Source organism: Phoca vitulina, unplaced genomic scaffold (genome assembly GCF_004348235.1).
Source record: "Phoca vitulina isolate PV1807 unplaced genomic scaffold, GSC_HSeal_1.0 scaffold26, whole genome shotgun sequence".
NCBI lineage: Eukaryota > Metazoa > Chordata > Mammalia > Carnivora > Phocidae > Phoca > Phoca vitulina.
The window spans coordinates 24,675,685-24,689,430 of NW_022589729.1; positions in this window are offsets into that span (position 1 = coordinate 24,675,685).

A 13,746-nucleotide genomic window follows, 5' to 3' on the forward strand; every position below is an offset into this window, starting at 1 on the left:
ATTGAAACAGTTTTTACTATCAAGTCAGTGCTTACTAAAAGCTCATGGGAAATAAAATAGTATTATATACATTGTTTCACACAGATTGATGTAAAAAACATTTGATATCCTGTTGATTGAAAGAACAGATGCCCGTATAATTCATGAAGCCAGAAATACCTTCACAATATCTTCCAAAAATAGTAGGGTATTTTAATAACATAGTTAGTGGGGAATGAAGTCAAAAGCTTGGAAGAATTTAAATCGTAGACTGAATTTTGAATGGAACATAGACAATTTGAAAGATGTTTCAATATTTAAGAAATATTATTGTAATCATTCATGTGTTATGTAACATAATAAATCACAACTTAGTGTTTGATTGTTTCACATGAAAAATAAAAAGTCTGTCGTCTTTTTTTTTTTTGATTATGCATCTCTGGTCTCTTCTGCAGACAAATTTTTAGCAATCTATATAAGCAAGGTCTGCCTTTTTTCAAAAACTGATACGTTTTTCCTGGAAAAAACACTTATTTTCTTCAATACATGTGTTACTTTTAATTTTCCATAATTAATTTACTTGTTTAAGAATATAGCCATAATAAGACAGTTGTGTAACTAACATGGTATGTTTACTGGGGGTTAATTCTCAAATTATTTTAAATATCAGTCAACATGCCTATTCTTTCCAAACTGAGGGATTAATCAACCATTCCTGCAAAGTCTTAGATCAAGGGCACTCACTACATTTCCTTGCTAAAAAGAACCACTTCCAACCATGGCATTGACACAGTTTGTGGAAGTCACAATGGTTATACTATTGGCATAATGAATCTTCATTATGAAAAAATATTTTTTAGCTTCAGTTATGACTTGAATTTTTCATTATATTCAGCTCACTCCAAACGTCACACTAGTATTATGCCTTTTCTATAAAAAAGAAGTTTTATTCTAGTTAAATAAAAAAGACATTTTTTGTAAATTGGTTATTTACATGATTAATTATTCATAAAGGGATAGTTTAAAATCCCAATATAATTTAATTACAAAATATGCTAATGGATTTTGGAAGAATGTAGTAATGTGTATATTTTCTTTTCTTCTTTTCTTTCTTTCTTTTTTTTTGCTTCAGGAAGGAGTTTAAATTTCAGAGCAAAGAAACACTGAAATATTTTTCCAGTAGACAAACCTTCAAACATTAAAAAATATGAAGATTTGATGAATGTTTAAAGATACAATGATACTTAAAAGCTAATCTAATTCTATGCATAGTCAATTACATTCTTATTTGATTTAAAATAATTTACAACATAACCTCAAAAACAAGAAACTATTTTGAAAGATGAAAAATCGTCCTGAATCCACTCTAGTCCCCACATTGCGCTAATGGGGATTAAGACAGGGATGCATTAGGTTAATCAAGGGCTCCTAACTTCAGGAGCGTTTAAGATTAATTGTAACTTTTAAAGTAGACATCAATCCTCTTTAAAACTACCTGTCTTGGAAGAGTTCTCCCTGCCTGACAGTACCACCTACCAGGTAAGGAACAAACATAGCAGAGTGCTGATCTTACTGGGAATGTTATTGTGCTTTTTTTTTTTTTTAAGTGATATATCTTGAGGCTATTTAGAAAAGAAATCTAACATTTCTCTCTCTCTTTTTTTCATCTTAGAAGTGGGAAAGCAGCTGTTTTTAAAGGGAAGAAGCATTAAAATCTTGGAAGACCTAGATAAAAACCTCTATCCTTTAAAAAATAAGGAATATTATGCTATCCTTTGCAGATTATCTATTCTAAAGGATTATTTGGAAATAAATTGAGCTAGTGTAGTGAAGATGATTTTATTATCCAGATTTTATCTAGGAAATTAAAGCTCAAAGAAGTTATGTAACCAAGCCAGTGAGTAGCAGATCCCAGTCCATTGACCCAGTTTTGCTGCTCTTAGTTATCTTCCGGTGCTGTCCAATAAAGAATACCTTTCAAATTGCCTCAATACACATACATGGAAAGCCTTTGTACATATAAGCATAGTTTGTATACATTCTCTGCAAAAAAAGTTTTAATTCAGCTGTGATAATGAATGATTACTATAAGGAAAGTAGGAAAAGCAAAAAATATCACTAATGCTAGGCTTTCATTAAAAGTGGCATTCATGTTGGAGTTATAGGGTTCCTTTTTTTTTTTTTTTTACCTCCTCTATTAGATTAAACTTTGATTTGTGGTAGTATATAGTTTTTAAACAAACACACCAATATTTATGTCTATGAACATTTCCAAGAACAAACACCACAAAGATGGCTAGTCTGTAGATTTCCACATCTTTCCAGAAAATGAAATTTCCTTTTAAAATTATAAAGGCCAATAAGTGTCCATTGGACTGATTTGTCTGTGAAAAATATTTTAAAAATCATTCATAGTTTGTTTTGGAACATATACACTATATGGGTTACTTATATATAAATCTAGTTAATATGTATATCAAAAGGCAATCTTTTTTTATTCAGTTGCTGGTAACGTTGCCAAGTAGTACAAAGGTTGTGCTGGAAATGCTTCTTTTCTCCAAAGCAAATTCATAAGATATTTTACGAAGTGAATAGTGTGGAATTATTTCCACAGTTTGGGGAGGGAAGGAAAACCAGAAACGTTCAGGCGCTCTGCTGTCACCAGGGGTTAAAGGCTATCAGGAATTACAAAGCTGTTGGAAAACAAAATTATAGGCCCCTCTGGGGTGTCGGTATTTCAGTAGTAAAAGATGTCTCATCTGAGCCAAGCTCTGGCGTCACTGGCCCTGATTTTTCTGCATTCTCATGAAGAACCAGGTCCAAGTATTCAACTTGGCTCTCTTTGAATCGAGTCAGTTTCTGACCTCTGAGGCTTTCACTCTTTCTACTGAAGTAGCCAGAAGTCCCAATAATTCCAATTATAATTACCAAGAATGAGCATTTCTGTAATAGGCACTCTAACTGTATAATTGGTTAGGTGAAAATGTTAGTGTTGAAACATTTCATGAGATTTCATATCCTGAATAGAGGAAGAAATCGTCCAAGAAAATGGATATGAACCTGAGAAAGGAATCTAGAGGCCTCCAAAATACCACTTAAACTGGCATCTCATTTATTCTGGGTTTTAGAGATGGTGTCACTTTCTTCCAGGGGACTGGGGAGGGAAATGCAATGGCTATTTTTCTAACACAACATTTTCACTTTTTATGTTTCGAAACAAAGATTCATTTCCATAAACAGAAAATAAAACTGATTAAAATATAAATCTGTTCATGGATATGTGCTGTCCCTAAAATGTTCAAACCAACTAGAATTAATAAAACTCACGTGGTCGCAAAATCTCATTCTCTTTCATTTGTCCAGATCAACGCCCACATGCTCAATTTAGGTCAAGGCATCAGGCAGAGGAAAGGACTGGAGATTGACATTGAGATGCTCTATTTCACACACTTGCCCTCTGGAAGCACTGGCAGAGGCAGTCACTTAAATTAAATACAGGTCATCAGCCAAGATATATAATCTATTCTTAAAACAGACAACTTCAGCATCCCAAATCCCTATGGCCTTTTACTGAGGCACATCACACTACTTCTTCATGTTCCTCTGTCAATTCACGTTAGGGTGTGCTGTGTTGAAAAGTGGTATTTCATGTATTCTGTGACCCTCTTGCTCAAAGCAAAGAAATGGCTTTGGTTTATTTATGACCTACTAACCTTAAGCAAAACTGAAATATTTAATGTTCTCGCAAGCCTAGAGATGAGAAATAAGGGCTAAAATAAATCTGGCCTTTTTGCAAGTTGGTCTTATTCTGTCCACACAACCCTCCAAAATTATGAGGAGGTGAATAGAAAGATATTGATCCATAAATGACCTACTGCCATGGCTCCTTTCATTCAAGGAAAACGATGCAAGTATGCAGGTTGCTACCAAACACACCAATATTTATGTCTGTGAACATTTCCAAGAACAAACACCACAAAGATGGCTAGTCTGTAGATTTCCAAATCTTTCCAGAAAATGAAATTTCCTTTTAAAATTATAAGGGCCAATAAGTGTCCGTTGGACTGATTTGTCTGTGAATTGCCATCTCAAAGAATTCTGGAATTATGAACAATGTGTTCTAAGAAGAGAAACCATATTTTCTTACAGAAAATTTAAATTTCAGTACTGTTGAATCTCAGTGTTTCAAAAATCAGTGTTTTATAGCTAAGGATTAAGTCATGAAAATAAAGGTGTGGAAGAGAGAGATTTAGAAGATACGAGATAATAATTGAAAGCACACATGAATTAGTAGAAAATTAAGTTGACCAGCAAGTAGAACTCTTTTTCCATATGGAATAAAAATAACCTAAAGTTTATTCTCTTGTCTGACACAAGGGAACCTGCAAGTAAGAACACAGACATCTTGTTTCCACTTCTGGAACATTTACACTGCTCAGAGATGAGATTTTACCTTCAACAAACCATAACTATATGAAGCATGCATCTAGTTTATCCCAGGGAAAAAAGAAATTAATCACTGTATTTATCATTGCTATTTTATGTGTATATGGCAAGACATCTAATGGAATTTCTTATTGTTATAAGTGAATCATTTTTATAGTTAGGAATTTTAAGTTAATTATATAAAAGACTTGTAGGAAAATATTTTGGAACACAAATAAGAACATAGTTATGCATTGCGATTAATTGTAACTGCCCTAGAGTTTTGCTTATTAGTAAGCCAAATGCATATTTTGTATTAATGCAAAATACATAAGTTAGAGTCTTTTATCATAGCAGCCCTATTATAATAATATTAACACATGTAGCAAGAGAGGAAAAGGCATGACTGAAAATGGTTGTAAGTTGACCTGCCGCTAGTATCGTAACAGAGGGGCAAAAGAGCAGGAGTGATGTGCCCTCAGTTGTAATTGATAGCACAGACAAACGAATCCGCAGTCCCTTGATAATATTCTTTCCAGCAGCAACCCAGAAATACCCACGGATAAAGCATTCTCCTAAAAAGTTTTATTTTGTAGGAAAAATTTGGTTATTTCAAAAGAATTAAACACTGTAAAATTCAGATTAATCACTAGCTTATATTCTAAGATTGTCGCCTCAGTACATACTCCCCAGAGATAACTAAAAAATCAGTTTCCACATAAACATTTATCTAGAAGGCACTAAACAATCAATGGCTTTAAGATATTAAAGTGAAATATTAGAATATATAACCATTTAGAGTACATATTTCACTTACATTTCAAGAACAATTGCCTTGGTTGAACAGACCATGATCACCTTCAAAGCACTATTCTAAATTGTTGTGGGTCGTCTTACCCACAGATAATTGTAACCACACTGGGTGCCGCTTAAGTGTATGAAATAGTGACTTTCTATCCTGGTTTTGATACATACAAAGTGACTTTTTTAATTGATGCTAAAAAAATTATTGAAAGTCGTTCTAAAAATAGATTCAATAGAATTTGCAATAATTTAAAAATAAGCATAAGTCACAAAGCACTTTGGATAAAAGGAATATGAAAAGAACACCCAAAAAGTGTTAGGATTTTCATATCCAAAATAGTTAGAAATGAATGGTGTTGTAGCATACCTAGATTGTTTTTACCTTTTACCGTTTTAATGAAATCTTGGTGCCAAAAGCAAAGAAAAATGTGTTGAGCTGGTTTCTTCTCTTATTATTTGTTCAGTAGTTTAGAAAATGTACTAATTTTTATAGCCTTTTTAAATTTTATTTTCCTATAACCTATTTTAGAAAAAAAAATACTAAATACAAAAAGATAACACTAACATTAATTCGATTTTAGGAAATTTATGAAAATTCTGTTTAATTTGTATAATCTAAATACCTCATGTTTACCTTCTATAAGCATAGCAATATTTAAATTATAAGATATTGTTTTGATTTGATACTTCAGGCTCCTTTGAATAACAAATTCTCCCTGTCATTAAGAGTGAGATAATTTCATCTCTGGCACTAAGCCAAAATAGGCATTTTTTTTTTTTTTTTTTAGCTCAGTGAAACAGATCCTTTCCTCTCACACAACGTGATGTGAAGGTTTGCCAAACTCTTGGTTGGAAGAATCACATTCTTCTTTCATATTCTTTTGAAATGGCTTAAAATGCATAAATGTATGACTAAAGTTACTCTGTTGTTTCTGTCTCCCGCCCCCTTCCAAGACTTACAGATACTATAAAGTCGGCAGAATTCTCAGTGTAGAGGTTGCTTCAGTGAACATTCAACGCTGTCGGTGAGTTTGGAATTAAAATCAAAACCATCGACCGTTGATTGTACCCTATAGCTAACCATCATCATCATCTACTACTCCACAACTTTCAGAATTTGCAGAAGACGGAAAACCAAACCTGGACACCCCAGGATGTTCTCTTCCCTACGCAGAGATTACTTTTTAAAAGGTCACAATCAACATTCATTGCTGTCGGTGGGTTGAACTGTGTGGACAAGCTCACTGAACAATGAATGCAACTGTGGCCCCACTTTTTGCAGACACAATCAAGAGATACCCCACCTTTGAAAGATGTATTGAATGTAGTAATATTGATCTTTAACTTTTCCAATCGGCAGCATCTTCAGGTTTACTTACTCAGCTTTTCTTATAATGATCAGATTTGGATGAAAAAGGCAGTAACGCAAGCAAGAATAATACTTCTCTACATTTCTGAATGGCACAGAGCACTTTTTAAAAAAAAAAAAAAGGTAACCTGTTTTATTCATAGAATCTATAAGATAATCGTTTAAGTGAGCACACCTTCCTACTCTCGCAGTGTGGGTGGCAGAGAAGACAGAAAGAAACACATCAGCACCCGTGCCCTTAATAACAATGGCACTTAAAAATATCATTCTTTTTTTTTTAATTTTTTTATTGTTATGTTAATCCCCATACATTACATCATTAGTTTTAGATATAGTGTTCCATGATTCATTGTTTGTGCATAACACCCAGTGCTCCATGCAGAACGTGCCCTCCTCAATACCCATCACCAGGCTAACCCATCCTCCCAACCCCCTCCCCTCTAGAACCCTCAGTTTGTTTTTCAGAGTCCATTGTCTCTCATGGTTCTTCTCCCCCTCCGATTTCCCCCCCTTCATTCTTCCCCTCCTGCTACATTCTTCTTCTTCTTTTTTTCTTTCTGTACCTCTGAAACAAATAATGCAATATATGTTAAGAAAAATATCATTCTATCTCTTATTAGATTTCTTGGTCAAATTAGGACAGAAACACCCGATAATTTTATATTTCTGTTGCTCTGGGTGGGGACTGACTCAAGTAATCCTTCCTCTTGCTATGGTATTTGCTAAGGAGGAAAAAAAATGTATAAATAACTATGTAACTATCGGACCCTATGAGAGTCATATGGTAGATTGATTTCTCTAATTAAATCCAACTTTAAGGTAAAACTTTACCCACTTTCTTTGTGCTTTGCCTTCCAAGATGCTGATCCGTATTATTAGACTTACAACCATGGTCTATTAATTGCCTCATATTACTCATCTGACTTCTTTACAAAAAGGCTATGTATGTCATGGTTTTTCTGAAATAGTTTGGCTCTCTGTTTTTATATTGAACTATTGTCACTGAATTCTACCACAGCAGTTTTAAGCTTATCATTTGAAATAATAATTATTGTATTGCTATGTGTAATAATAGTAATTACAATAACATAAATCCTTCAAGAATGTTTATGTTTGGAATATTCGGAAGGCTTGGATATTCATATTTTAAAATCTGTCAAATACATTATTCTTTTCATTCCTTGCCCTTTTCAATTTTATTTTCCTTCAAGTCCCATTGCAGAAACCCATTCCTGGGACCCGGCTCCAGATCTCATCATGACCATAAAACATTTCACCACAACCAAGATCTAAACTGTGGTATCTCACTTTCTGCCTATCATTTCCTACTATTCTAGTTCTCACTCTCTTATCCACAAGGCGACTGCCTTTTCAGTTTTGGTGTTGCTGGGGAAAAAAAATGTCACACAATCATGTGGATGTATGTTAGTACATATCCATGGGTTTCCAAGTTCCTTTGTCCTTCAACTCTGACCTAGCATTCTCCTACCCCACTCTCCCCTGTCAGCCCAAATGTTTTCCTCCTTCCTCAGCTGCTTCATCATTCCATTTCCAATGGATGAACTGACTTCTGGTTTTCACTGAGTAGCTTTAGTCCATCAAATTGCTCCCTCGATTTCCTCAGCTATACTTATAAACATATAGGCTCCTGCCCCATAGTTATCTTCCCCCTGTTTTGCTCAGGACACACTTTACTCTATGATATCCCTCTCCTCATTCACTGTCTTGGTTCTTTCCATTTAACATGTGACAAGGTTGGAGCACCTGGGTGGCTCAGTCAGTTAAGCATCTGCCTCTTGATTTTGGCTCAGGTCATGATCTCAGGGTCGTGAGATTGAGTCCCAGGTCGGGCTCCATGCTCAATGGGGAGTCTACTTCTCTCTCTCTCTATCCCTCTCCCTGTGATGTGCGTCTCCCTCTGCCCCTCCCCCTGCTTGTGCACTCTCTCTCTCTCTCAAATAAATAAATAAATAAATAAATAAATAAATAAATAAATCTTTAAAAAGAAACTTACAAGGTTTAGCTTTCTCTCTTCTCAAGCAAAAAACAAAGGAAATTTAAGAAAAATCTTCTCTGTACTTGCTTCATCCCATTTGTTTCTCCTCTTTAAAGCTGAGACTTTGAATATAGTGTACAGCACTGTCTAAATTTATTGGCTTCCTATTTTCACAACTACCTGTAATTTGTCTTCTTCTTCCATTCCTCTCTCCACTTGTGTATGCTATTGTTCTACTGAAACTGCTCTTGACCAAATCACCAGCAAGCTCCATACTGACAAATACAAATCATATTTTCCTGCTTGGACTCCCCTTGATGTCTGTCACTACTCACACTTCTTCCTCCTTTAAAGTCCAGTCTCCATTGACTTTTGTGACCCTAATCTCATTTAAATTTTTCTGTCTTTATAACAGTGATGTCTTTTTTCTTTTTTTAGAAGCCTATCTTAATCTGTTTAATCTACCGTTGTTTTCTTGTGAGACACACTGTTGGCTGAAATTTCAGAGTTTCTTCTCTTCTCATGCTTCACAATCTTTGAAGGAATTCAGCATATGTATGATGTTTATATCTACTTAGATTCTGCTGATGCTGAAATTTTTGTCTCCAGTCTAGATGTCCCAAATCTGCAAATATAATTGTCTTCTGCTTTTCCCATAGACCCAAGTCCATCCATGGCCACAGCAAACTTATCATCTTTTCCCCAAGGGATAACACCTTTCATCTACTTGACAGTCAAAGCCAGAAATCTTCATATATTGCATCTCCTATCTCTTGCTTTCTGCTCTCTTCTGCACATATAATCACAATGTCCTAAAGATGTGCACTTCTTGGAGCACCTGGCTGGCTCAGTTGGAAGAGCATGCAACTCTTGATCTGGGGGTCATGAGTTCAAGCCCCATGTTGGGCATAGAGATTACTTGAATAAATAAAACTTAAAAAAAAAAAAGATGCTCACTTCTTGTGAACTAAAATTCCAATTGTTCTGTGTACTTCTACTACCTAGTTTAGAAACTCACACTTCTTACTTGGACCATTCCAGTAGTCTCCTAATTAATTCCTGTCTACAATCAACCATCTGTTCAATATTTTCTCCACAGTATTTTTTAAATTAAAAACTTGATTATGTTGTAGAACTCTTTAATGCACTCTGAATAAAGTTTTCTAATATGTTTAATAGATGGATTGTTCCAGTGGAAAAAATGTGAATATTAGCTAAGTAGGAAAAAAAATGAAATTTTACCTGGAATTTCACATAATCCCTCAAGATTTAGTTTAGAACATTAAGGAATTAACTGAAATTGTAAAAAATTTTCTAAAGTTACTGTAGTTGAAGATTTACTAATCTTGAAATAATGAAGAACTTTTTCGATATTAATAGAATCAAAGCAAAAAGAAAAAAATCATGGGAGGATGTCAAAAAAATACAATAAAAAGACAAATGTCCAAATGGAAAAGAATATGATCAATAAGCAAGACAAATGAAAATGTGCTTAATACATAAAAATTTAAAAATGTTCTTAATATAGAAAAAGCAATGAGGGAAAAATTAACACCTCAAGAGATAAATGAACAACAGAACCAAACAGAGAATCACAGAAGAAATGCAAACGAGGGATGTAAATTTTACATATTTTATGTAAAATTCTACTTCACTAATGAAAATTCAAACTTAAAACACTGAGAAGTAATTTATCTTTAGTAAAGTTAAAGATTGATTACAAAAATGACACAGAAACTATTAATGCTGAAATGAATGTTTTCATATCCTAAATATGATTGATTTCTCCTGATACTTACTTCCAAGCTTGATCTTACCGCCTTTTTTAAACATGTGATCTCCCCAGCAGTGCCTGATTGACCAGGTGTATGCTCCTGTCCCAAGGGGAACCAATTTGTAGGCTTGGCAGAAACTTTTATATTTTTTTCTTAGGAATTTGAACTAAAATACACTAAATCAGTCAGGAGGTAGTAGCTGTGTACAAGATCTATAATGTCACAAAGATAAGGGATGGATTGACATTTTACCCTGCTTATATGTCAGTAAAGTCAGAAGTAGAAGGTGGTCAATGAAGAGCAACAATAAGAAGCAGGTGTGAGATATTGTACAGTTCCCTGAGAGAGGGATGGGGCAACTTCAGTCCACAAAGTTCCAGGTCTAGAACTCATTTTCCCAGCTGTCTTTGCTGGTTTGTGTGTGTGTGTGTGTGTGTGTGTGCGCGCGCGCGTGTGTGTGTGTGTGCGCGCGCGTGCGTGTGTGTGGCTTTTAGATGTCTACAAAATGATTGAAGCCTTGAAAGAAACCCTAGTTTATTTGTTAGCTAAGGCTGGTATCTATCCTTTGCCTTCAGAATCATATAATACTCATGAGAGTTTGAACTGATGCTAACTTTATGGAAACAATTTGGCATTATTTATCAAGAATTGTAAAATCTTCATAAACTTTGAATCAATAACTATATTTCCAGGATTCTCTTTAATGTAGATATTCAAAGCAACATTATTTTTAGAAATTTAATAATGGAAGCAAGCTATATGTTCAACAGTGGAGAATGGGGCAATGAATTATGACAGGAATATGATAAGAAATAATAATAACCCAAAAATGTTTTAATGAATGGAGAGTCTGCTTATAATTAAGTAAAACTCAGACTGAGGATTAAATCGCAACTTACTAAAAAAAAAAAAAGCCCTCAAATCCCAACTTACTAAAGGAGAAGCCATGAAGAAATTTGTTAGCCTTCCTAAGCCTCAATTTTCTCAGCTGTGTAGTTGGTATAATATTACTTACCTGATAGTGTTGTTTTGAGGATAAATAAAATAATTCATGTCATGACTTCAGTATAATTTCTGACAATTAATAAATATTTAGTAGTAGCAGTGAGTAATAGCAGTAAACTCTATCTTACGTATGACACATTATTTTTATTTAATTCTTAGTGCTGAAATTTTGGTGATTTTTCTTTTCAAATGCATTATATCTTTTCTTTTCCTTTTTTTGTTTTGTTTTATTTTGTTTTGTTTCAAGCTGATAACACATACTTCTTTACTGTCCTAAAAGACAGTAGGTCTTGGGGCACCTGGGTGGCTTATTCAGTTAAGCATCCTACTCTTGATTTGGGCTCAGGTCATGATCTCAGGGTAGTGAGATCAAGCCCCATGTTGGGCTCATGCTGAGCATAGAGTCTGCTTAAGATTCTCTTTCTGGGGTGCCTGGGTGGCTTAGCCAGTTAATCATCTGCCTTTGGCTTGGGTCATGATCCCAGGGTCCTTGCTCAGTAGGGAGCCTGCTTCTCCCTCTCCCTTTGCTGCTGCTCCCCCTGCTTGTGCTCTCTCTCTCTCTGTGTGTCAAATAAATAAAAAAAGTCTTAAAAAAAAAAAGAGCAAGTGTTTAAACTGAATAATTAAAGAAAAGATTCTCTCTCTCCCTTTCCCTCTGCCATAACCCCCACCCCCACCACTCAAACGGACACACTCCCTCTCTCTAAAAACAAAATAAAAACATTAAAAAAAAAACAAAACAGTAGGCATTGGTCAATTGCAAAAAGAAATAAAGTTAAATAGAATTATCATTTACTTTATTGAATTTACACAATGATCTAGGTGTTCTTTAATCTTCACAAGAACCATTTGAGGAAGAGATTATTATTTTGAAGATGGGGACAAGACAATAAGTAATATGACCACAGTCACAGAACCAGCTGAGGGATGGCTCTAAACTATACCACTTAGTTTAAATAGAAATTTTGAGAATCTAACCTTCAATGAATAACTATTTCTGAGAAAGAATAGTGTATTCCTTTCAAGATAATAGCTTGGCCAAAATTAACTTTTGTTGGGATTTACATAAAATATAAAGGCATGATCTGAGAATAAGGTATATACTCCCAGACTCCATATTTGGAAGAATGGTATTATAATTTAAGTGATTTAAGACCTGTTTTTTCTTGTTCATCAGAGAAAATAATCTCCAAAAGTCAGAGCCTTTACCCATTTTGTTTGTTGCTCCAACCTATATTAAGGGCAATGTCAAACACATGATAAGAGCTCTATAAATATTTGTTGAATGAATGAGTCATGAACATGGCTACTCAGCAAGCAGTACCTCCAATGACTGACTCATATGATACAATATTTTAAACTAGATGCTATGAGTCAAAGTTGAGTCTCTTTGAAAAGTAGTTTTTTCCAAAAACTACATACAGAAGTAGCCTTTATTTGTAGCCTCTAGAGTGGAGTCTTAACATTTATTTATGTATTTACCACATATGAATTTAACTACTATATTTCTTCCAATCTAATAGACAATTAATGACAAGACAAAATAGTATTGTCTAAAGTAATGAGAAAGGGGAGAAAGGAAGAAAGAAAGAAAAAGAAAAGAGAAGAAAAAACAGAAAAGGAAAAAAACAGAAAAGAAAAGAGACCTTATAGAAAGCCCTAAGCTGTGTTATCATATGAGGAAACAGTAAGAAGGCATTGACTTGAACCAGGAAGAGAGCTCTCATCAGACTGCAACTCTGCTGGTGCCTTGATCTTGGACTTCCCAGCCTCCAGAACTGCGAGAAAATATTTTGGTTGTTTATAAGCAACCCAGTATTTGGTATTTTCTTACAGCAACCTAAATGAAGACAGACATATGATTCAAACTAGATTAATGAAGTGATGAGAGAGAACCCAGTTATCAGGACATAAAATGGAGTAGAACCTAAAATTCAACTGAGCGAGACTTCACTAGTTTATCAAAGCTATTTCCTGATTCACATGAAAATTCAAAACACTGAGGATAAATAGAACATGCTAAAGTCTGACAGAAAAATCAGCTGACCTATAGGGATCTGGAATTTAAATGACATCAGACTTCTCAACAACAATTCTGAAAGTCAGAAAACAATGGAAAATTGTTTTCAAAATCTTGAAGGAAAATAATCTATCTAGAATTCTATATTCCTAAAACTGTCATTAAGTAGAAGGGCCAAATAATGATACTGAGTGGAAGCCAGCCTCTTTGTAAGTAGTCCAACTGCCCTGAGGGCGCCATGTTGTGAAGAAGACTAAACTAGATGACCATAGAGAGAGAGACCAAATGGACAGGCCCTGAAACTACATAAAGAGAGATGCCTGACCAGTCCCCAGCTACTGTATAAATGCTGTGGTTCCAGCTCCAATCTAAA